Source organism: Crotalus tigris, unplaced genomic scaffold (genome assembly GCF_016545835.1).
Source record: "Crotalus tigris isolate CLP2741 ecotype Arizona unplaced genomic scaffold, ASM1654583v1 scf7180000017536.10889498, whole genome shotgun sequence".
NCBI lineage: Eukaryota > Metazoa > Chordata > Lepidosauria > Squamata > Viperidae > Crotalus > Crotalus tigris.
The window spans coordinates 6,326,993-6,349,725 of record NW_024096460.1 but is presented as its reverse complement, the minus strand read 5'-3'; the positions used below and the strand labels follow the sequence as shown (position 1 = coordinate 6,349,725).

Here is a 22,733-nt window from a genome sequence, read left to right as displayed (position 1 = left end):
TATTTCAACAACAGCCCAAAACATAATACAGTACAGGGAAAAGTTTCCAGTAAGTTAGTTCTGCTATACACTGAGAGCTGTATGTTGTACTCCTGAACTTGCTTTCTCCAGTCCAATAGCCCTCCCAGGTTCATACTGCCAAAATCTGGCAGCAAAGTGGTAGTTTGAAGAGTAGTTTTTATGTAAGTCTTCAAATAAGTTATGATAGGTTTTTTTTCCCCCTACAGAAATTTCATGAACAAAAGAAGCAAAGCTTACCCCGTGAGGATCTGAGACTGCATTTGTTGCTTGCCTCTAGCTAGGTAATACCCTTCAGCCTCGCCAAAATGTATTAAAAAAGAATGAAAATTTCAGAGCCTCTGATGGTATCACTACATCCAAGGCATGCTATATGCAGTCTTTGAAAATGAAAAGGTGAGAAACAAATAAAGAACTGCAAGTTTTAGAGAAAAATAGTTGCAGCTCCCATAGTTAAGACAAACTACCTGGTTCATGCAGCTTACTGCTGGGCTGGAGTTGTGATTAGTGAAAGCAGCTATTTATGTCTAAATGGTGCAATAGGGGAAGTATCCTGTGCAACAGAGTTCCTTTTGGATTGGTGACAAAATGTCAGGAGTTTGGTCGCACTTTTTGCAATTAACAAATTTTATTAAAATACATAAGATTTTTTGAGCTGCAGCTCACCTGGCTACACTGATGTAGGATTTAAACTGGGATGAAATGGAGAAGTTAGGGGGAGACAGGTTAGTTATGCAGCTGCAGGGTCACATGTGTAACAGAGAACAAGTACTTCATCAATTAATAATTGTACTGAGTTAAAAAAAACCATTGTATTTATTGGCACCTTCTGAGATGGTCTGAAACTTTTTGATGGCTGGAGTTTAGCGACATCTCACTATTCCAAAACAGTTTCTCTGAGGTCTGCTATGGAATGTCCTAGGAGATTGAAATGCTCTGAATTTATCGTGGCCTTGTTTTGATTCCTGATGTAAAGCTTTTGTTCATTAATTTTTGTGTGTGTGTGAAGCAAAAAGCAACATGAAACAAAAGCAACAAGAAACAATAAGACAATGATGCCAAAATAGGAACCAAACCCTGCCACAAAACCAGGAGCCAAATTTGCTCCTGCATTTTGCAGCAACATCACCATCCAGGTCCCAACAAGTAGACACACAAGACCCTTCACATGTTATATATGTGACATATGCCTTCATCTGCCATCCAAGCCCTCGGGATTCTATATGGGACAGCATACAAAACGAATTTTGTATAAAGAAGCGTTAATTCAAATAATGTTACTACTCAAACTATTTCAGATATTAGCCAAAAGAAGACATTCTCCCAAATAACTTACCTGAATTTGTAACAGAGTATTTAATGTTGAGTATATCCATCAAATGACATAAGTACCTTTTCAACAATGGCATCAATTATCTCTCTACTGAGGCTGATCCCATCTTTAATGGCTTTTCAGGGGAGGAACTGTCAAATATGTTTCTGTTTACCTTGTTCGTAAATCATACAGTCTGGGGCTCTTCTTTTTAAAACATGTTATTTAAATTTAAGCTGCTCTAAGTTTTATTACTTTGTTTTATATTGCATTTGAATGTATGATTTATTGAATTAATTTACTTAAATGTTTTGTGGGCTGACTGATGTAAGCATATAAATGTCATTAATACTATTAATGACTTACAAATATACAGTATACATGAAGTCTTATTGGAAGGATACTTAAAATCTTCCTTCAGCTTATGCACAAAAACGGATTGTGAAAACAGGTTTCTAAGTTATAGATAGCTTAAACCACTCCAGGAGATAGTAAATATTGACTTTACTTTTGTTAATAATCTTTTTATTAAAAATATTTTCTACAATCTGTTTAAAACTTTAAAATGCATTTGATCCGTTTAAAACTTTCTACAGCCAGAACTATGTCTTTCTTTTGCTGTTTATTTTGAATTCTTAAATCTCATAAAGATAGTTTCATTTTCTCATATTAAGGATTGAAGGCACTCAATGCTGTGTTTTCAGCATTGTCATTTTGAAGGTACTTAACTTCTTTAAATCAGTTAATAGGATTGTGGTTAGTAAAGAAAATGTGATCTTAGTGTTCTTTGAAAGCTCTGACTGTGGCTGGAACAATAATGACAATTTTTTTCATCTCCCAGTTCTCTCATCCTCTGGAAACCACTGCTTTGCAGTCTCCTCATGAGGAGCAAGAATCTGAAGCACAATGTGGGGAGTGCCATATCCTTTGTTTCCCCAGAGAGGGTTGAAGGAGACAACATTCTCATGGGCTCCTCATTCTTAGCTACAATCATTGGCTTTGCTTTTTTTGCAATGCTATCTTCAGTCTGCAATTTGTCTCAGAAAGTCCACATTGGCGTCACTTTCACCCGTATCTATTTGGCTTAAAACCACAGGAAAATTGGCAATCTCTTCTAATCTTAGAATACTTTTGATGTTGAAGCCCTAAATATGGTTGCATTTCAGGCATCTATATTATGCTGTATTTACTTCTTCATGTTCTTCATTGTAGATAATATTGGGGACATTAATTAATGTGGTTCTAGAATTCTGGTTTACTAGTAAAATGAAAAATCCACTGATGCATACTGCTATAACGGATGACTCATTCCTGATTTGCTTATTGTGTCATGTGAATTAGAAATCCTGACTTGGCAACTGAGTCTGACTTATTTATTCATTCATTACTTTTATATAACAGTCCCTCTCATGAATTCTAAATATAGAATATAATTATTATATTTGATAATCATGCTTACTATCTGAAAGAGAGCAACTGGAAGAGTTTGCTGTGTGAACATGGTCAAATGCACATGCCTTAGGTGCAAGAGCAAGTGTTTGAATACATGGTGTTAAATGTATCTCTGTCTTTCCATTATTTGAAAATATCTTTAAGGAAAGTATAGTTAATTCTTCTATGATTCTTTTCCTAAGTTGAGCTGCTGAAAAGCTGAACTTGGACGAAGTTCAACTTTTATAGACAGGGAGGGGTAGCTATAAATATATCTATTGGTTTAAGAACACCTGGTACACTTATCAAAATTGTACTCCCATCAGACTTTAAACCAAATGGATCAACTCAAGGATTATCTGTGTAATTTATCTGGAAGCTTTAATGGGAAATATTTCAAAGGTGTGTAGTATATGCTTAAATATTAAATTGGGTGATTTGATATCACAGGGAAAGATTACACCTATTGTATGCACAAGTTTTATCAGCTATTTGTCTAGTCTAGACTTGTTCAAAAATAAAGACAAATAGGGAAAAAATGGAGAGGAATGATATGTTTTTATTGTGAAAGCAAGAGCAAGAGTGATCAAAATATCACTTTTTCAGGTTTTAGCAAGTCCTTTTACTTGCATTTGCAAATAAAGCAGTATTTTCCAGCAAAGCTCACTTACGTACTTGTAGAAAGGCAGAAGCAATGCACGTTCCTGTCTCTTGTCAATGATTCAGTTCAGTTGGTTTCCCGTATACATGCCTTTTTCTCCTCTTTCTTGAAAAGAATGCATTTGCCAAATGAGGAAAAGTTTGCAATTTGATTAACTTCAGGCATATTCAAAGTAATGTGAGTCATGTCTATGAGATTCTCAATCATCCACGTCATGGTTGTCCCAAACATGAAAGCATTTCACTTCTAATTCAAGAAGCTTCTTCAGTTTTGGAGCACTATTCAGTCAGAACTGAAGAAGCTTCTTGGATGAAAAGTGAAATGTGTTCAAGGAAAAACAAAGAAAGTCCAGTTGCCTTTTGAAAAAGTACCTTTGGGACGATAGTATAAGTCATTGAGCTATAACCAAAATATAATTCTAACTTTACCACCTTTTATACCATATAATATTAAGTATTATATATAAAAATAGGGCCATAACAGAAAGATATAATCCCTAGATCAGTCTATAAGATGTGATGATGAAATAAATGGCCCAGTAGATAGATAAGATGGTTTCATTCTGAAAAATATCTTGAATGGGCTAATGTTTATGATATAATTTGGGCAAATCCAGTACTAGCTTTACATGCTTAACGTTCAAGTAACTGAGGAGAGCTTGCTTCCGACTAGCAATAATAGAAATCAAATTAGATATACTACCAAGCATATAAGTCTTTTACATCTTCAGAATCTATAATTATACCTACAAATGAGCTTATTTTAAGGAAGACAGCTTGTTCTTCACTAAGTTGTATGTAACATTTCAAAAAGCAAACATCTTGCAGAACAATATGATTTAACATGAGATTGAGAAAGAAAGTTTGAGATCATCTTATATGGAGACTTAACATTCAGCAAATTGATTTACTGTGAGAGTTTGTTCTAAGAACACCTTTAGGTGAAGAAGAACAGAGTATTTTTGAATTAAGATGAATAATAATAATAATAATAATAATAATAATAATAATAATAAGTGAGTGAGTGAGTTCTTTGACAAGAGAAATAGAAATGTTCAACTAAAACAACATGTTTAGAAAACATTCGAAAAGTACCTGACAAGAACCAGCAAGCTCCTAAAATACTGACGTTTTCTTAAAAGGTGACATTTGAAGAAAAAGGAAAAGAAAAAAAAAACCCTGAAATTATCTTTGAGCAGGAACACATTTGTCAGATAGTGAGAATATAGTGCAACATTATATTGAGGCTTCTGCTGGCATTTTTAACAGAAGTATATGCTCACTTAATGAAACCAGTGCTTTATCAACTATAACAATTACAGCTTTAGTCACTACAGATCTTAAACTAAAACTGGATTAGAATGCTAAGTGCCTGGGGTCTGTGGCCACAGTAGTTTTAAAAAATAAAATACTTCCTGACAATTTTTTTTTTAAAAAATTAAAGTGTTCCTACATTTCAAGCCTAAGTGACTTTCAGGGCTGATATTTGTCCGACTTAAAGGATATTTTGGAGATTCAGTTCATTCAACATATCAAAGCCTTTAAAAGGTCAGAAATTTAAGTAACTTATCAGTACTACAGTTTACACATTGAGACTAGATTGAGAAAGAAAAAGAAACATTTACTTGCATTACTTTTGTTTTAATTATGCATAAATTCATTACAGCCTTTTAGTAAAAGCAGCACCCACTTCACAGTCATTTTAACATGCCTTCATGTATTCCATTGTTTAACTCAGTGTTACAGTGAGAGTCCCCCCCCCCATTGCCATAACATGTGAATACCCTTTTTTAGACCAATCCCCAGCTGACTTCTAAAATCTGGTACACAATACTCCTTTTCTTTTCTTTTCATTTCTTCTTTCTTTTCTTTCCTTCCCCTTTTTTTGCAGAATGTGTTCAAAGATTCTTTGATACAAACACTATAAAATAATTGCTAATTGCCAAATAATTCTGCATCTTTTATTTCCTTTCTCCTCGATATTAGGTTTCTGTCAACCTGCCTCTCTTCTTTATTCTATATTAATATCTTCACAGGCATTGGAAGTAAAATCTGTACTTTGATTTTGACTGCAATTCTGTATATTCTTAAACCGGAGTTAGATATATCAGCAGTTACTACTTCTAACATTCCTGTCTTATGTTCATGCCAGCTTGAATACAAGCCCATTTAAAATAATCCTGTCCAGACTGAGACCCTTCAGCAACATTTCGTAAGCTATTCAGTGCAGAGTAAGACTACCATGTTGCTACAATAGATAGTTCCTGTTCATGTGCCCTTCCACTATTCTGTACAAGGAAAGCAAGGGTTAATCAGTTTCTTTTCAATGGGCAGATTTTTTTTTGTTTAATATAGATTCACATACTATATACATAAGTACACTGGGACTGGCCTGCTCAATCTATGCTGGCAGAGGAGACATGCTGCGGGCCCCGTCGGTCAAGGAATTCCAGCAGTGGGGTCCAGGAGTAGGGCCTTCTTTGCTTTGGCTCCTGCCCTTTAGAACATCTTACCTCGAGATGAGATTGGTTCCGAGTTTTCTTTATTTCCACAGGAGCCTGAAGACCTGGCTCTCCCTGATGACTCAGGACCCTAACAGGGAAACATCACATTGGAGATAGTTGTTAAGAAGCAATTAACAACTCCCCTGCTGCATTCTGTTTCCTCCCTCCCCATCTTTTACCTATATCTTGTTTGGGATTTCTGTTTTTACTCTTGTAAAGGTATTTGTTAGGTTTTAATGTTTTAATGTTGGAACCACCCAGAGTTATTTGCTACAAGATGGGTGGCAAATAAATTCAATCAATCAATCAATGCACAAATACAAATTAAAGTATCAAAATGCAGATATGTGGAGGTTCATGTATTTTTCTTTCACTGAATATTTAATTTTCTCCTTTTGCTTTTTAAAATATGTTTAAGCGAGAGATGATTTAGGGTAATCAGTTTCTGCCCTCCAGAAACAGTTCTAGCAATGAAGCAATTGGACAATGCAGTGAAGCACAATCTCTCCTATTCTATTTTCAGGTACATCTCAATTTTCATGTGTTAAAAGATGTATTTGGTGTGAGTGATTATTTTGTTGTCCTGGGAGAATGCAAAAAAAAAAAAAATCCCTTTGCCAATTTGAGCCCTCTACACTGTGTATACCAAATTGTATGAGAATTATTAGTAGTACAATTCTGAGCAGGAAGAACAGTTAGTATATCATGAGTTAAGGGAGTGATTTTCAGCAGTTTCCTAACACACATTACAATCTTGCTAAGTTGTTTTTTTTTCTTTCTGAAAAGAGTATCACTGCTGCAATAAGCTCCAAACAATTAAATTACTGAGTTTTACAATACCATTTGGGGCAATCCTTCTGAAGGAAAACTCACTATTGAAGTTCCAGATGCCTATTTTTTTGAACCACTGTTTTTTTTTTCTGGATATCCAAGATGTTTCCATATCCAGTATCTTCAACCAAAAAAGTCCACAGTGAAGTGGCTCGTGTATTGTACGAAACCATGATTTGCTTAATCATGATTTGCTGAATAATCTACAATGGATTGGGATTACACAAAATACTACGTTATAAATTATGACTGAGGCATTATATAAAGCTAAAACAAGAGCCACCGCAGTTAAATTTAGTGCAATGTATGACACTTAACAATCTGTATATACATTCTGATAAATCAGTAAATAAGATCTTTGCTTACAGTTATTTATTTGAGACTTGTTCAACAACCTGAGTGTTCCTGGTATTGTATCCACCCGAGGAGTACAATGTGGAAGCTGTACAACACTGGTTTTATTACTTTATTTTATTAGTTAAACAGGCCTAGTAAATAAGTAAACAAAAACATGAAATAATAGTAACTAGAAATCAAAAATAGAACAGAAAAAAAGAAGATAAAAATATCAGCTTGAAGAATACACTTTCTGGAGCACAATAGTCCATTGTATCTGCAAGAAATGGCCACATGTATATTGAGATTTCAGGACCCTCTGTTAAGATATGTCATTTGTTTCACATTCATTACATTTTAAATCAACATTTAGATTCTGTTGCTTAGTACTATTAGATTTATATTTTTTTCCAGGAATCCAAAGCAACGTACATACAGGTAATCCTTGGCTTCTGACCACAGCTGAGCACCACATTTCTGTTGCTAAGCAAGAGAGTTGTGTCCCATTTTATAACCTTGTTTGCCACAGTTGTTAAGCAAATTACTGCAGTTCTTAAGTGAACCTGGCTTCCTCCATTGGCTTTGCTTGTCGGAAGCCAGCTGGAAAAGTTATAAATGGTGAGCAAATGATCCTGGAACACTGAAATTGTCATAAATACATGCCAGTTGCCCAGTGCCAAATTTGGATTGCATGACCATGGGGTTGCTGAAACGATTGTGAGTATGAAAACTGGTCCTAAGTCACTTTTTTCAGTGCCGTCTAACTTCAGATGGTCACTAAACAAATAGTTGTAAGTCAGGGACCTCAGTAGCATCCTTTTCTTCCGTATAGGGTGAAAGATAGCAGTTAATCTAAAGTTATCCAATTAATGTCTTGATTAATTTCCTTTGCCAAGTGTGAGTTTGACCATGGATCGTCTTCAAAACATCACTCCAAATTGGATCCAGAATATATAAAAATAGTGATAATAAAAATCTTAAAATAGAACATCCCCTGATGTGATCTCAAACTATATTCTCTAAACCAGGGCTTTTCAACCTTTTCACCCATTTTACCACTTTTAGGATATGGCAATATCCGAGTACCACCAGTCGCCTAGCAAAGTGTCAAAAACTTGGTGACCCCCCCCAAAAAAGGAAAAAAGTGATGAAGTACAGGTAGTCCTTGACTTACAACAGTTTGCTTAGTGACTGTTTGAATAGTGACTGTTTGAATAGTGACTGTTCAAAGTTACAATGGCACTGAAAAAAGTGCCCCCCAAGCCACAGCTGAGCAAGACACCTGCCTGCCCACCTGGCAGCGCTCTTCCTTCTGTCTGAGGTTTTCATTGTTGTGAGCATTTCTGTTGAGGATTGGCAGTGGGGGTGGAGTGGGGTGTGTTTGGTTTTTATTCCCCCCGTCTGCTGGGTGGTTGCAGCAGGTTTTGGTCACTTCACATGACCCTGGGACACTGTGACCATCATAAATATGAATCAGTTGCCAAGCATCTGAATGTAAATCACAAGACCCTGGAGATGCTGCAACATCCAAGCTGATAGGCGCTTCTTCTGGGCTCAGCCGAAGTGCCAGAATTAGCGCCGAGCTCCAGCTGGAGCCTGGCGTTGATCCTGGAGCTTCCGCTGAGTCCTGACAGCCCTGCAGATCCAGCCCTCTCTTGCTCAGGCTTGTGCAGTGCTGCCACCGGTTCAGCTCATTCCCTTCCCCCGCTACCACTTTTCTAGGATGGTCGTGTACCACCTGCCAGGTGCCAATGCACCATAGGCGGTACCCATACCACTGGTTGAAAAGCCTTGCTGTAAACCAATAGACGTCAAGTTGAGGGTCTAGGTCAGGGGTGTCAAACTGCCGGCCCACGGGCCAGATGCATCACAAGGAAACCGCACCCACCCCATTGCCAGCAATGGAGAAAAAGCTCCAATATGTCGCGTGATGTCATGTGACGTCGCAAGTTTGACATGTCTGGTCTAGATTAACTCTAAGTGTTCAAATTTTTAAAATCTGAAAACTATTGGATGGTGGAGGTTAAATAGTTATATTCTCTTGTTTGAGAGATGCTCAAGGATCCTCCTTCTCCTTCTCTTTAGTATGCCCTCTTGAAAAATGCAAGTTCTCATATAAGATTTATCAGCAACCTTATTGGAATTTTCCAACTGCAGCTGCTAAGTTTTCTTGTTTTCAACCTTGCTGAACAAGTCTAAGGAAAAGCCTTATCTCCCAGACGCAGGAGGATATATTTGGGAAACTATAATTGTATTAGAATACAGAAAAAAAAAATGAGCAGAATAGTTTTACTATGGCAAAGAGTGAGGGCAACAGACAGGGCAGCTGAACTCTTGCTGGAAAATACTGGTGCTGATGGGTTGTTAAGAACTTTATAATCAATCAAATTTTATGAAGTGCAGTTTTTCCAATTGTTGACAGGAATAGGTCCTGTCAAACTTCCCTCCTCTCCTCACCTAACACACTCCAAATAGAAGGCATGGATTTAGCTTTGTATTCCCTACTGGTGATATGTATCCCTTTAAATAACTCACAACAGTTTCCTTAATGCTTTGAGGAGAAGCACTTTCTACACAGCTGCATACTGTTTTTAAAATGTGTGAAGTGCTAAGGTTCACCTGGCACATGTTAAATTCACAGTATTTATCATGTGTTAACTGATACGGTTTATAAGCCATCCAAGCACTTGCAGATTTACTGGTTTTTGTTTTTAACAGCACAGTACCAGTCTCTCGGTTTATGACACAAACACAACTCATTATTATAATTAAGTGATTTTTTTTCCAATACCAGAGCTTGCATAAACAACTTTTTATAAATGAGCACATATTATATATGAAACCTGAATATAAGATCTCGGCTTAACATTGTTGTGCTGATCTCCTTCTCCCTCTCCTTCTCCCTGCTAATCTTACTCATGCATACAATCAAATATAATAAACCTAATTCATCTGAGCTGGTTAAGAAAAGTTAGATTATAAATCTGTAATTAGTTGCCCATCAAATAAATTGTCAAAAGAGAGCAAAGGTAGAACTTTGGGGTCTGCATTCTGAGCCAAAACTCTCCCCTACGTCATTGGTTCAAGAGCTATTGTATGAATGGTCTTCTTTTCTCCAAGTACATTAATCTATCACAGTGCAGGGGGAAAAAAATAGGAGTATCCCAGAAGGAATAGAGTTCCTTGTACATCCCTTTCAATGTTAGAGGAACAAGATAGTTGATCAAAGAGTTAGAACTTTCATAAGAGGAATTACGAAGGCCAAACCCCCAAGCAAAAGGTAATACAAGTAATCCTCAATTTATAACTGTTTAGTGACTGTTAGAAATGACAATGTCACGGGAAAAAAGTAACTTATAAAAGGAATATTGCAGCATCCCCATGGTCATGTGATCAAAATTTGGATGCTCCGCAACTGGCATTATTTATGACAGTTACACTGTCCCAGGGTCATGTGATCATCATTTGTAACCTTCCCAATCGGTTTCCGATAAGCACAGTCAATGGAGGAAGCCAGATTCACTTAATGACCACATGATTCACTTTAACAATTACAGTCATTTGCTTAACTGTGGCAAAAAGGGTTGTAAAATGAGGCAGAATTCACTTAGCAACAGAAATTTTGGACTCAATTGCGAACTACCTGTACTAGGTTCTCATGGTGAGAACTACCTGTACTAGGTTCTCATGGTGCCCTGCCACTGGTTTATTTATTTGTATCCCACTTTTATTATTTTTACAAATAACTCAAGGCAGTGAACATATCCAATACACCTCCCACTTATTATTTTCTCCAAAATAAGGTGGGCTGAGCTGAGAAAGACCCAGAAAGTCACCCAGGTGGCTTTCATGGCTAAGACAGGACTTGAACTCACAGTCTCTGGCTTTCTAGTCTGGTGCCTTAACCACTAGTGCAGGGGTAGGCAATCTTGGCTCTTTTATGACTCGTGGACTTCAACTCCCAGAATTCCTAAGCTGGCTTCTGGGAGTTGAAGTCCACGAGTCATAAAAGAGCCAAGGTTGCCTACCCCTGCACTAGACCAAACTGACAAGTTTAAAATTCTTTACTCAATAAGCAACAACTGAGTAGGCTTGAAAGCACACTAACCCATGAACCATAATTTTAAATGCATACTAGCTAATGGTAAATATCAAATAATAGTCACACCAACACCAACCCCTCCTCACCAAACTCAAGGGGCATTGCAAAATGTGTGCATATTGCTAGATTGAAACTAAATAAACATATAAATCTGCATATCAAGATTATAGTAAAATATTAAACTTTTCCTCTACTTTTACATTTTAACAATTTAAGTGGGGTACAACAATTGTGATTTTTTTTTGGGGGGGGGGTTCAAGACTGTTTCCATTATGAATGCTGCATGTACTCAGTAAGCAAATTAAGAGCAATAGGGTTACGTAAATAGCATCTAACAATTGCCTATTTTGGAAAATCCTCAATGGATGTCTAACCTAACCACATTCAGTCTTTTGGTTACTGTCTGAAATAATACAAAATTAACTATAAAATATTCCTATGCTGCGTTTACCAGAGCTTATTTTGATGTGTATATCTACTGCCCAATTTCCATCAAGAATGTTTAAACAACGGTCTTCCATTGCATTTATGATATACACATTGTCTGGTACAATCTATTCCTGTGTGTGTGTGTGTGTGTGTGTGTGTGTGTGTGAGAGAGAGAGAGAGAGAGAGAGAGAGAGCACAATTCAGTTCAATAGATAAGAAAGCCTCAGGGCTGAAGTCCATAGTTCCACAGTCAAGGAAACAAATAACTAAAGAACAGCCAAGAGACTAACTGCTCAACATCAGCACTTGGGTCTGCACTGATATGTTGGGATTCCCTGGGGATAGGGCTTCTTACTGCCTTTTTCCTATTGTTAAAATATAAGCGATTGGCCCAACAGATTTCCCTGTGGTTATAAAAATTCATTCTAATTTTAAAATCCTGTCATCTTTCTCAGGCAAAATGAAAAGAAAAAAGGCAAGACCATAAACTCCAAAGTGTAAAATTATTTAAGTGTATTACTGATGAAGAATCAGTAATAAGTAGATCGAGCATCAATATAATGTTTCAAAACATTATTTCAGTAATGCTTCTTTTGGTCAAACCAAACAATGCATCTCTATCTTATAACTAGGGCGGAGGAGAAAAAGCAACTGAAAAGTGATTATTTTCTGCCTCTTGACTAGCTCATGGCTGAAAGAAGATTTGAGCCCGGGACTTCCCAATTTACTCTCTTGTAATTGGTCATCTGCAAGTTTACTCAACAGTAATGTCTATAGGGTTCATAAGAAGTAAAGTTGCATATTAAATTATTATCGCCGATTCTGACTCTCACTGTCCAATTCTGGAATGGACAGAAACCATTTCAGGAGGTCTTTACATAGTTCTTCTAAAGTCAAGATTTCAGAGATTCTAAAGAATATATTACATAGGTAAATAGTAAACTTGCACTTACAGTATACAATAATACACCTTCAAAGGGACACACATACACATACACACACTCAACTTGTAAGATGGTAAGAAAGGGAGCCAAAAAGGGTATCTAGTCACTTTCCCCATGAGATTTTAATGAAATGGCGTATAATGCCAGCTCTCAGTGATTATTACATTATCCAGAATTCTTCCTGTCCTTGGCATTTCCATAAAGCTTTCATTTATGATAGTGGAAATCCATCCTTCCCTCTAAGAAATAACAACAGTTGTCTAAGCCAATGAATTAAAATAAACAATAAAAAAATCTAATTATCGATGTGCAATAGTGTACACATCTGAAAGATTTGTTTTATAGGACAGGACAGATTTCTTGATTTTTTAAAGATCACGGAACGAGATAGATAAATAGATTGTTTCTTTTAAAAAATGAAATGTTAATCTGCTTCATTTACTTGTAGATTTCATATGTTATAAATTGTAGTGGGATATGTGAGCTAGCCTATGATGGCATATTTCATCTATATCTGGAGACAAATTTGTTCAAGTAAATCTTAGAGTCAGCATAACGTTCAGCCTATTTAAATATTTGACTAGTGAGTGCTGAAAATCCATTTTCACAATTACTGTATATTGAAATAAAATGAAATAAAACCTTTAGTCATTTGCACTTAGAAGTTCATATTCTCTATGAACTTTTATCAGAATCTTTTAGTGATCTTTTTCTAATTGTTTCAGTGTGATATTTAAAGTATGTGTGACATTTCCTTTTCTTTCACGGATAGCAGGGTGCTTGTGTTATTGAAAGGAGATCCAAACTTCATGAAAAGCTTTTCTCCTAAATCTTGAGATTAGCTCAAAGAAAGCCCTCAAGTTCTTTGGGAAACACATGAATTCAACAAACCACAGCTAAACACACAGCTCTATGGAATATACATGCAGAAAGCTGTATCTTCAGTCTTACTTGAAAGTACTCAAATCTAGCAACTTCCAGGATCAGGATTATGCTGCTAGCGGTTTCAAAAGTCTGCACATTAAAGAGTTTTCACAAACCCTTCTGTATTATTATTATTATTCTGTATTATTCTTTCTCTGGAAAGAAGTACTAAAAAATAGGAGAATTTATAATCAAAAAGAAAGATTTCCAGAAATTAAATTTGGAACTAAATGCTTTTATATTTAAACTAGGTTTTGAGCGATCATGAATCTCTTGATATAGTTCTGCAAATGAAATTCAAATTCTGAAAGTAGTGGGAAATTTATCTGGATTTAAGTTTGCTCAGCCACACATATTCCTTTTTCTTTCTTTCTTTTCTTTCTTTCTCTTTCTTTTCCTTCTTTCCTTTTTCTTTCTTTCCAAAACAGAAAGGAATACTAGGCAGCAAAAAGCTAGATTACATTGCAAAAAAAAAAAGATAAGATCACCACCTGCCCACATCTTTGGGGTAAAACTAAGAATGGTGTGGCTAACAATCATCCTGAAAGCAATACAAGCTCAAACATCAAATGAATATGTGTCTGGCTGTTCTTACTATCTCACATTCGACATCTGAAAACTGCAGTTCAAATTTAGTGCTTGTTGGGGGTGTGCATGTCAGCTCCACTGTCTTTAAGATGTCATCAGAAGAGGGCTCAGCAGTCTGGTGGCCTTTATGCTGCAGCTCTGCAACAACCATTTCAAATTGCTTGCGCTCTGTATGGGGTGATGATGAATGTGCGATCTAATAATCACACATTAAAATAAACATGGTTCAGAGAAAATGACAGGGTGGTGCTGAAAACACTGCAAAGCTGCTGCAGGAAGCCCTCAGTTGGACAAAGCAAAGGCAGGGCTTGATGGGCCAACAAGGTTCCTTCCCCCTCCACAAATACTGGTGCATGGGAGGCAAAGTGCATGAATGTTCAGACCTCAAGTTGACTACTTTCCAATAATTCAACTGACAGAGATCAAGTTTGCAAAATGTCTTGCTTTTTAACTGGTCTGCAAAGCTGGCTTCTTGTGATGAGAAAAGAAAACTGGATATGTCCCAACTCCCTGATACTTCCTACTGCATCCAGCTGGAATCCTAGGGTGCTACAGCATGATGTCAATAGCCTGAAATTAATGAAAGCTGCAAAGCCTCAGCCTTAAATTTCAGATAGGATGAGGGATACTGTGAACTGGGCCATGATTTGCAAGGGTAAAATTCCTATCTTTTAAGAAATAAAAGTGCTATTTTGAAGTGTTGTTCTAAAGGTTTTCAATTTATGCTATTCCTTAGATTTAAGAGCCCCTGAAATAATCAGAATCACCCCGAAGTTTCATTCTTGCGCCCATTTATCTCAAAATGGACTCTCCTAAAAAATTCTCAGCTGTAAAGTAGCAAAAAACAAAATCCCTACATTTTAGGGTGCTTTCTTTAAAAAGGGGGTGTGACTAGATGCCATGTGTGCACAGTACACTAAGCAAAATATAATGTGCATATTCTATCTGCATTGGGTGTATCATTTGTATTTTTTTTCCCTCAATGCGTGAGGAGTGGGCGGAGGCCTGAGATCTCTGAAGCATTAAGGGTTCTTGTGCAGTGGTGGAGGACACACGGTTTTAAAAAAGTGTCAAGGAATCACAGGGCCTCAGGGTAAGATCTTTTTGAGGTAGGCTTCAATAAAACTCTATTTGAAGGAAGGACACTGAAAAACTTTGTTTAGGCTTTTTTGTTGTACAGCAGGCTCTTCTATTTCAAGTCACTTGGAAGGCATTCTTCTGACTTCGGTGGGACTTTCTTCCCAGCAATTTACAATTTCAAAGGTGCAGAAATCCTGTCGATCGGCCCAATCAGCTAACCCTTCCATGAGAACCCGGCCTTACTAAATGGAGTTTTGTCTTTTTTTAAAAAAAAATCAGGCAACCCAGGCAAGAGCTGGTTATCCTAGGAGACATCAAGAAGCTGCCCACGCCGGGCAGGGGAAGGTGTGAGCAGGGGCAAGATTTGGATGGGGGGGAGGGAGGGGGAGAGGGGCAGGAAGTAAGGTGAGGGAGAACACCCGGGAGCGTTTGGGGCATCGGCAGAGATGCAGCCCCAACTGCTGTGCCCATTTGGATTCTCCACTCACCCCTCCCAGCTCCGCATCACCCCCTTGTCCGAAAGCAGCAGCTGTCTCGTCCTGCCCACACAGTTGGCGGCTGCACTTTTCGCGCCGACTCCCAGTCCCATCGCCGATTCCTTCCTATTCCGTCAATGTTGCTCTCTCTTAAGTCCTGCCAACTTGGAACCGGGAAAGTCGAGGGAGGGAGGGAGGGAGGGAGGTGGAAGCCGAGTGCAGCACAAGAGACGCTCCTCCTTCCTCTACTTGTCCCCCCCCTTTCCCCTCCCCCCTTTCCCTTTCTTTCTTGCTGCGCCTGTTTGTACTTTAGCTGATCCACTAATCCCCTGAGAAAGCCTATTTGCAGTGAAGAGTATCTGTAGGGGGCGAGGCTGGTCCATGTGGGTTTGTGTCATTGGTTTGCAAAGAGAGACCCCGCCTATTGCCCAAAAAGAAAAGGGGGGGGCAGAGAGACCGAGACCCTACCTCTCTCCTGGCTATTCAACACAACGGAGAAGGAAGAAGCGGAGGCTAAAGAAAATCACCCCCCCCTCTTATTATGATTATTTGATTTTTGCTGGATCAGCACCAACCAGAGACTTTTTTTTCCTCCCCCAGAAATCGAACGGGGATTCCAAGTTGCTGTTACATCCCCCCCCCCTCCATCCTCACTTGGACTAGCGGCGGAAGCCTGGCGAAGGCGGCGAGGATTAAGTTTTTGTGTGGTGTGTGCGTGTGTGTGTGTGTCATTTTAAGGTGGCTACCAAGCAGTGAGAGCCCGCGGCGGCCACCGATCGATCAAGAAAGGGGAAAGATGCAACAACGCTGAGAGCCCAGGCGTCGGCTTGAGCCGAGGCGGGGCGGGGGGGCTGCTCCCGCTGGACCCCACGAGCTGACGAGGAGGTAAGGAGCGGGGCGAGCGGGCGGGCAGGCACAAGGCTGTTCGCCCAGTTTTGCTCGGGCGGCGGGGCTTGGTCTCTCTCCTCCTTGCACTGGAAATGCGTGTGCCCGTCCTAGTAGTGTCCATGTGTTTTCGCTTCACTGCGCCATCCAGAAAAGGGAAGCCGGCGGGGGTGGGGAGGAAAGAACGAGGGGAAGCGGGAAGTGCGAGGACATCTTTGGTCACATCTCACCTCCCGTGGGCAGCTCTCATTCGTCTGGATAGACCTTTCCGTTGCTTCCAAGTCGCCCCCGGGATGTTACAGAGAGATCGTTGTGTGTGTGTGTGTGTGTGTGTGTGTCTGTGTGTGTTTTAATTCCACCCACACCCCTCCCATCTACTTGGCGGCGATCGTGCAAAGGTGTGCTTATTTGTCGAAAATGCTTTCAGATCCAGCGCGCGTAGTCGGTCGTGTGTGTGGGGGGGGGTTGTGTGTGTGTGTGTGTGTTGCGCGCGTCCCGCCCTCCCACTTTTCGGTTCTGATGCACATCCACCCCTCCCAATTTATTTCGACACGGCTAGCGTGGATCGCACTGGCCTTTGGGGGAGCCGGGCTTCGGCGAAAGGAAGCGAGTGAGTCTCTTGGGGCTCCTCGCCCGTCCTTCACGGAGCCCCTAAAAAAAGGGGGGGGGAAACAAATCAAAAGAGTATCTGAGCCTGTTTTTGTTGTTCGGGAGAAGCGGAGCGGGCGGGCGGGGGTAGATAATAAGTTGCTGCTCTTCTTTTTTCATCCCTCCATTAAAACAAAAAACAAAAAAACCAAGCCCTCGCCTCCCTCCCTCCCCCGCTTCGGCCGAGAGAATAAGTGAGAGACGTTAAATGAGGTGAAGTGGAAGTCTTTTGTTTTGCTGGGCTTTGCATTGTTTACTTAGTACGGAGTGTGATGGACAACATCTGCCAGCAGATTAGCAGGGTAACCCACGGTTTGCAGCGCTGCCAAAGTCTCGGCCAAGACAACGGACGAGGGAGGTGGGGACATCGAGGGAGGGAGCCGGGAGAAGCGACGTTCCGCGCAGCTTAGCTCGGAAAGTGCCTTTCCCAGAGGCGGCGGGGAAGCTACTTCTTGCCTGGTGCGCTTCTGATTCTCCCTCCTGCCGCCCTGGTAGTTGCAGGCGATCCGAAGAAAGTTTTGCTGCTGCTGCTGCTGCTGCTGCTGGAAGTCGCGAGGAGGCGAAGCGATGGCAAAGCGGAGCTGGGTGGGTGTGATCCGTCTGAAGCCCTCGAGCTCGCCCGCTCTTCCCAAACTCCTTCGGACTTGCAAGAGAGCTGGGGAGGAGACTGGCTGGGCTTGGGAGCTTTCTCGGTCTGGTGGGGGAGGGGGAAAGGAGCTGCGCTAGAGCCACATCGGAGCAGTTAGAAGCCCTCTGGTGAAGGTGGGAATCTAGTGAGACCGGTAGAGAAAATCTGGAGACCCGGGAAAAGGGAAGCGGGGTCGATCCGGGCACTGCCGTCTGCGGAGAGCCGCGATTCTGCCCGGGAACGCGTTCTGCCCAGTTTCATTGTGACGTTTGCAAAGTGAGCTTGCAGTTGTTTTATTCCTCCGCATGGAGAAGCGGGGTGCTTTGCGGTCCTTCGAAAGGTGCACGTTATATCCATCTTGGGTGGCTTTTCGTTTTTCTCCTAGTCCAGAATATATATATATATTTTAAACGACCCCTCTTTTCCGAGCTGGATAGATTACGACGTTTGCGTCACATATCCATAACAATTGCTGCGTTGGTTATTGGGGGTGGGGTGGGGAAGCGGGCTTGGAGGTTCGAGCACTTTATATACTTTGCTGCGATCTTTTTTCCCTCCTTGGCTTTTCCCCCCTGTTGGAACCCACCGAGATGGAGCAAATGGAAAATTGAAGTGCTGCCTTTTCTGGAATGAAATGGCTGATCGTCTTGAATAGGTGTTGCCATCTACACGGATAAACAAGAGAAACATCGCTGAGTAAATCAACTCCTTAGCAACTCCGCTGGACCCAGGATTTTTCTATCACTCTGATATTGGTCAGGCAAGAGTATTTTCCGCGAGGAGACAAACGCTTAACTGACTGATGTTTTTTGCTTGGTATAGGCTGAGATTTTGTTCTCCTGCACAAAAACTCTTTTTTTGTTTCCAGATAATTCACATAGAACACCAAGTTGCATCCTTTTGGAAAAGATACCAAATCTGACTCATCTTTACTCTTTTGTTGTTTGCAAGCATTAAAATTCAGCATCTAAATAAAAAACATTAAAAATCAGCTATCTCTTTCCAGAAAGTGTTCCTATCATTGTGTTAATAGAAGGTAATAGTTTCACTGTAAGTGTAGGTTTTTTGACCCAGACTGACAGGTGGCCAGGAAAGCCTTGCTTTGTTTTCAGGGAAAATGTGTTAGTGTTTAAAAACAGAATTCAGGGTTTAGTTAAGAATTTCAATTTGACAGTATTGTCTTACAATCTGCATTACAAAAGGAAGGAAAATAAATACTTTTTGAAAATTGATTATTTTAAAACATCTTTGTGATTGCCTTTTAAAGTTGATGATAAACAATAAGTATGCATAGCAGTAATGAAGGCACTATAATTGTGCACTCTCAAAAAAGTATAACATAGAAAAATGAAACAAAGCAACAGTTTTCTGCTCAGAAAGTTTGTGGGATGATAAGATAGAAAATCTAATAAGAATAAGTGTGAGATGTAACTTAGCCAATTTAGTACACTTATATATTCTTCTATATTTTGTAATTGGCTATAAAACAATGGGAAAAGAGATTAATTGGTATTGCTGTTGAGAAACATTTGGTAAAAATAGAAAGTAAAATGAACATTGTAAGAATCAAGCACATGTTTTTCATTGATGTTTGTGATGCAGGAAGTTTAATCTGTTGATTCCAAGCAGTGAAAGATTATTTCAGTAGGTCTTGATGATATCCCTGGTATGTTTGTGCCAATAAACAATGGTTCTAAAAAACAACAGTTTTTACAAATTGCACTTATGAATGATTGTATCTAATAAGATAATTTATGGTGATATTTAGAATGCATTTAGAGTAGTCTGACATAGTTTCTGTTGATTGTAGTTCAGGAGTACAGATGTACATCTGTATTTTTATGTTTTCCAGATCTTGTAATAGGCTACAGCAGATTTTCCAATGATCAGTGCCACTTAATTGATCAGACAGGAATCTAATCTACACTTCAACAATAGTGCAAATACACACTTTTCTTTAAAAAAAAAGCAATGCTGTAATAATTTTTAACTTTACATCAAATTACAACTTTTTTTTACAAAAGTATGATGTAGGAGTTGTGGCCATTCTTGTATTGAGGTAGAATAGTGTTTACTCAACATCTTATGAAATCATACTAATGGTTCGTAGTGCAGATTAGACTTTGTGATGTAGTAGAAAATCTGAAACAACTTAAAAGTTTCCAGGAACATAACCTGGAAAATGATAAGGTGCTTCTATCCCTAAGTTTATCAGAAAGTTCTGTAAATAAGAGCAGTTTGATTGTGCAAACAGTAAAACATGAAAAATTGCTTACTTCAATATATATATATATATATATATATATATATATATATATATATATATATATATATATATATACACACACACACACACAAAGCTTCATTGGAAAGACTATATAGGGGACACAGTTGCTACAATAAATGTTTATATTGGAATTTACATCTTTTTGATATAGATAATTTATGACTGATAGCTTCTGGAGAAGGAAAAACTTTGGAACAGGTTAAGTTGAGCATAATTAGTTCATATGATTAAATTTAAATATTTACAGGATGCTGTTGTTTCAAAAATGATTTTTTGATTTTTGAAACCAAGGATATAATACTATATTTAGAGGACAATACAGTATTAGTTAACCTGGATTTAAGTTTCAATTGGGATTAAATATATCCTATAGCACTGCAGCTGGTTTGAAAACATTATTTACATGTCACTTTCCATCTTGTTGATTGCTTTTTGAATTCTAAAATCTAGTTAACCTAACTACCAGCTTTACTGCAGGGCTGATGCAATACAATACATGAAGTTTTAGCTGGCAATCAGCCTTAATCATTACATAAAAACTTTGGAGTTTATTTTTATTTTAGCACAAGCCTGCTTGAAATCTGTTAAGATTATCTGGTGAACTCTGGGTATCTTTTTTTAAATAAATAAATAAATGGAAGAGGAAACCTGCATGGGAACTTTCTCTTGTTAATAAGCAGCTATGTGGATGGTGACCTTGGGGTTAAAGATTAGAAAGAAAAGGTTTCAGTAACAGCTTAGCTGTCAGAGAGATTCTTTCTAACAAGTTTAAGGGAAGCTCTCTGAAATGCTTCTTTCTCCATTTCTCTTCATAAAACTATTAATCATAACAATTTGCTCCAACATATTTTAGACTGCAACTTTAAGAAATACATATAAAAATCCGCCTGTTGTTTCTTCATACTTGAAGAAAACAAATTACTGATAGACAAACTCCAAATGCATGGACACTCTAGGAAGAATGGAAATTCAAAACAGTTGATGGGTTTGGTTTAAAGGGTGATTGTTTTGGGTTGCGTTAGTTAACTGATTGCTGTGTCACTTTTGTATTCTTAATAAATCAGCTATTTTTTAATGAAATGGGAACTAGATTCTTATAGAAACTTAGCAATCAACATTTTGATTTGGACTTTCCCTTTGTGGCTTTAGGTGAATAGCCTTATGGAACATAAATGGATCTCTTCCTAGAGATTAATTCTTTCTTAATGTATCAAATTCTAAGGAGGCTTAGCAATATATATTACCTGTGAAAGTTTTTTTTAACGGGGTGTTTCTCTTTAGGTTTAATTTAACAACTTTTGCAAAGGGACTTTTTGTGTAGTTGCAGTTCTGGAGCTACAGCTCACTTCTGCTATGAATCGCTGTTGAAAGCCAAGTAATACCATTTATCTTTGCTTGTTTCCTAAAAGGGCGAAAAATAATTTAATTAAGAGAACTGTTCTGAGATAGTAGAAAGATGCCACTGGGACACATTTTTAATACTGTCAGTTCAGCAGAGAGCTCTTGTCAATATAATATACAAATGTCTAAAGTTCCAGTACTAATAAACTTCTTTTGATAAAAACCATCAGCTTAAAAATTCTTGTACTGAGCTATGATTTTAAGTGGATAACTGTTCAGGTTGAAGTAGGTGAAGATAAATTCCTATCAGGCTGAGCACTGAGAACACATTTGTTGTCTTTTTTTTAATGGCTTGAATATGTTGACTGGTACCATAAGGTAGGATAATGTCATCAAATATCTGGCAGACTTAACCATCAGTGGTATGTCCAGAAATTATCTTGCAACCCCAAATCTAATCAAACCTGACCCAGTTAGTTAAGATGTATCCTGATTCATATTTTTTTCTGAGGTATTAACTACTGAAAACAGTGGAACCTATGGTAAAAATGCAGTGAGTTCACCTCATATGCCTTTGAAAAGATAAGATGGATCTGTCTATTGAGGTTCTCAGTTCTCCAGGTCATGTTGTCCCAAAGGTGCTTTTTCATGAGGCAACTGGACTTTCTTTTTTTTCTTTAAAGATGTTTCGCTTCTCATCCAAGATGTTTCTTCAGCTCTAAATAAACTGAAGAAGCTTCTTGGATGAGAAGCGAAACATCTTCAATGAGAAAAAAGAAAGTCCAGTTGCCTCATGAAAAAGCACCTTTGGGATAAGATGAATCACATTTGGTTCTGACAAATGTTACTGATGTTGTAAACATGATTCCACATTACATAACTTTGGAAAACTTTCAGGATACTACTGATAGATTTGCTTAAATTAAAAAAAAATGGGATAGAATAGAATCATACCGTTCTGACTTTAATTTTCTTTTAATTCACCAAGGCAGAAGTTGACAGAGTGCTGCTTCTGGTTGCTAGAGAACTAAAAATCTCAGCAGCACAACCAGGCTAAGGGTAACCCCGTCCCGAAAACAACTAATTTTTCAAATAAATTGCTAACATATAGCTTATATTTGCCTTTTGTCACCATATATAACTAACTATCTTAGTCATTGGTGGCGCCACATAGAAAAGCAATAATAATGTTTTTCTTGCTTTATCTTCTGAATAAATTCTTATTTATCATTGGTAATCAGGCAATCAGCTGCTCACAGCTTTGGCTGAATTTTCTAATGATGTCTTTCTGTCATATCTATTGTATTTA

General features: G+C 38.5%; 1 protein-coding gene across 5 annotated transcripts in view; it reads left to right on the top strand.

Moving 5' to 3' along the window:
• Nucleotides 1–15,931: 15,931 nt before the first annotated feature.
• CTBP2 (C-terminal binding protein 2) overlaps nucleotides 15,932–22,733 on the top strand; it is a 275,399-nt gene continuing 268,597 nt past the window's right edge. For 3 of the 5 annotated variants that reach the window (XM_039341545.1, XM_039341640.1, XM_039341725.1), the window contains exon 1: nucleotides 15,932–16,520. The gene's annotated coding sequence lies outside the window, so the exon portion shown is untranslated. Of the gene's footprint in view, nucleotides 16,521–17,108; nucleotides 17,131–17,284; nucleotides 17,754–22,733 lie in introns of those variants that run through there. The other 2 variants (XM_039341898.1, XM_039341816.1) reach the window with 2 other exon arrangements.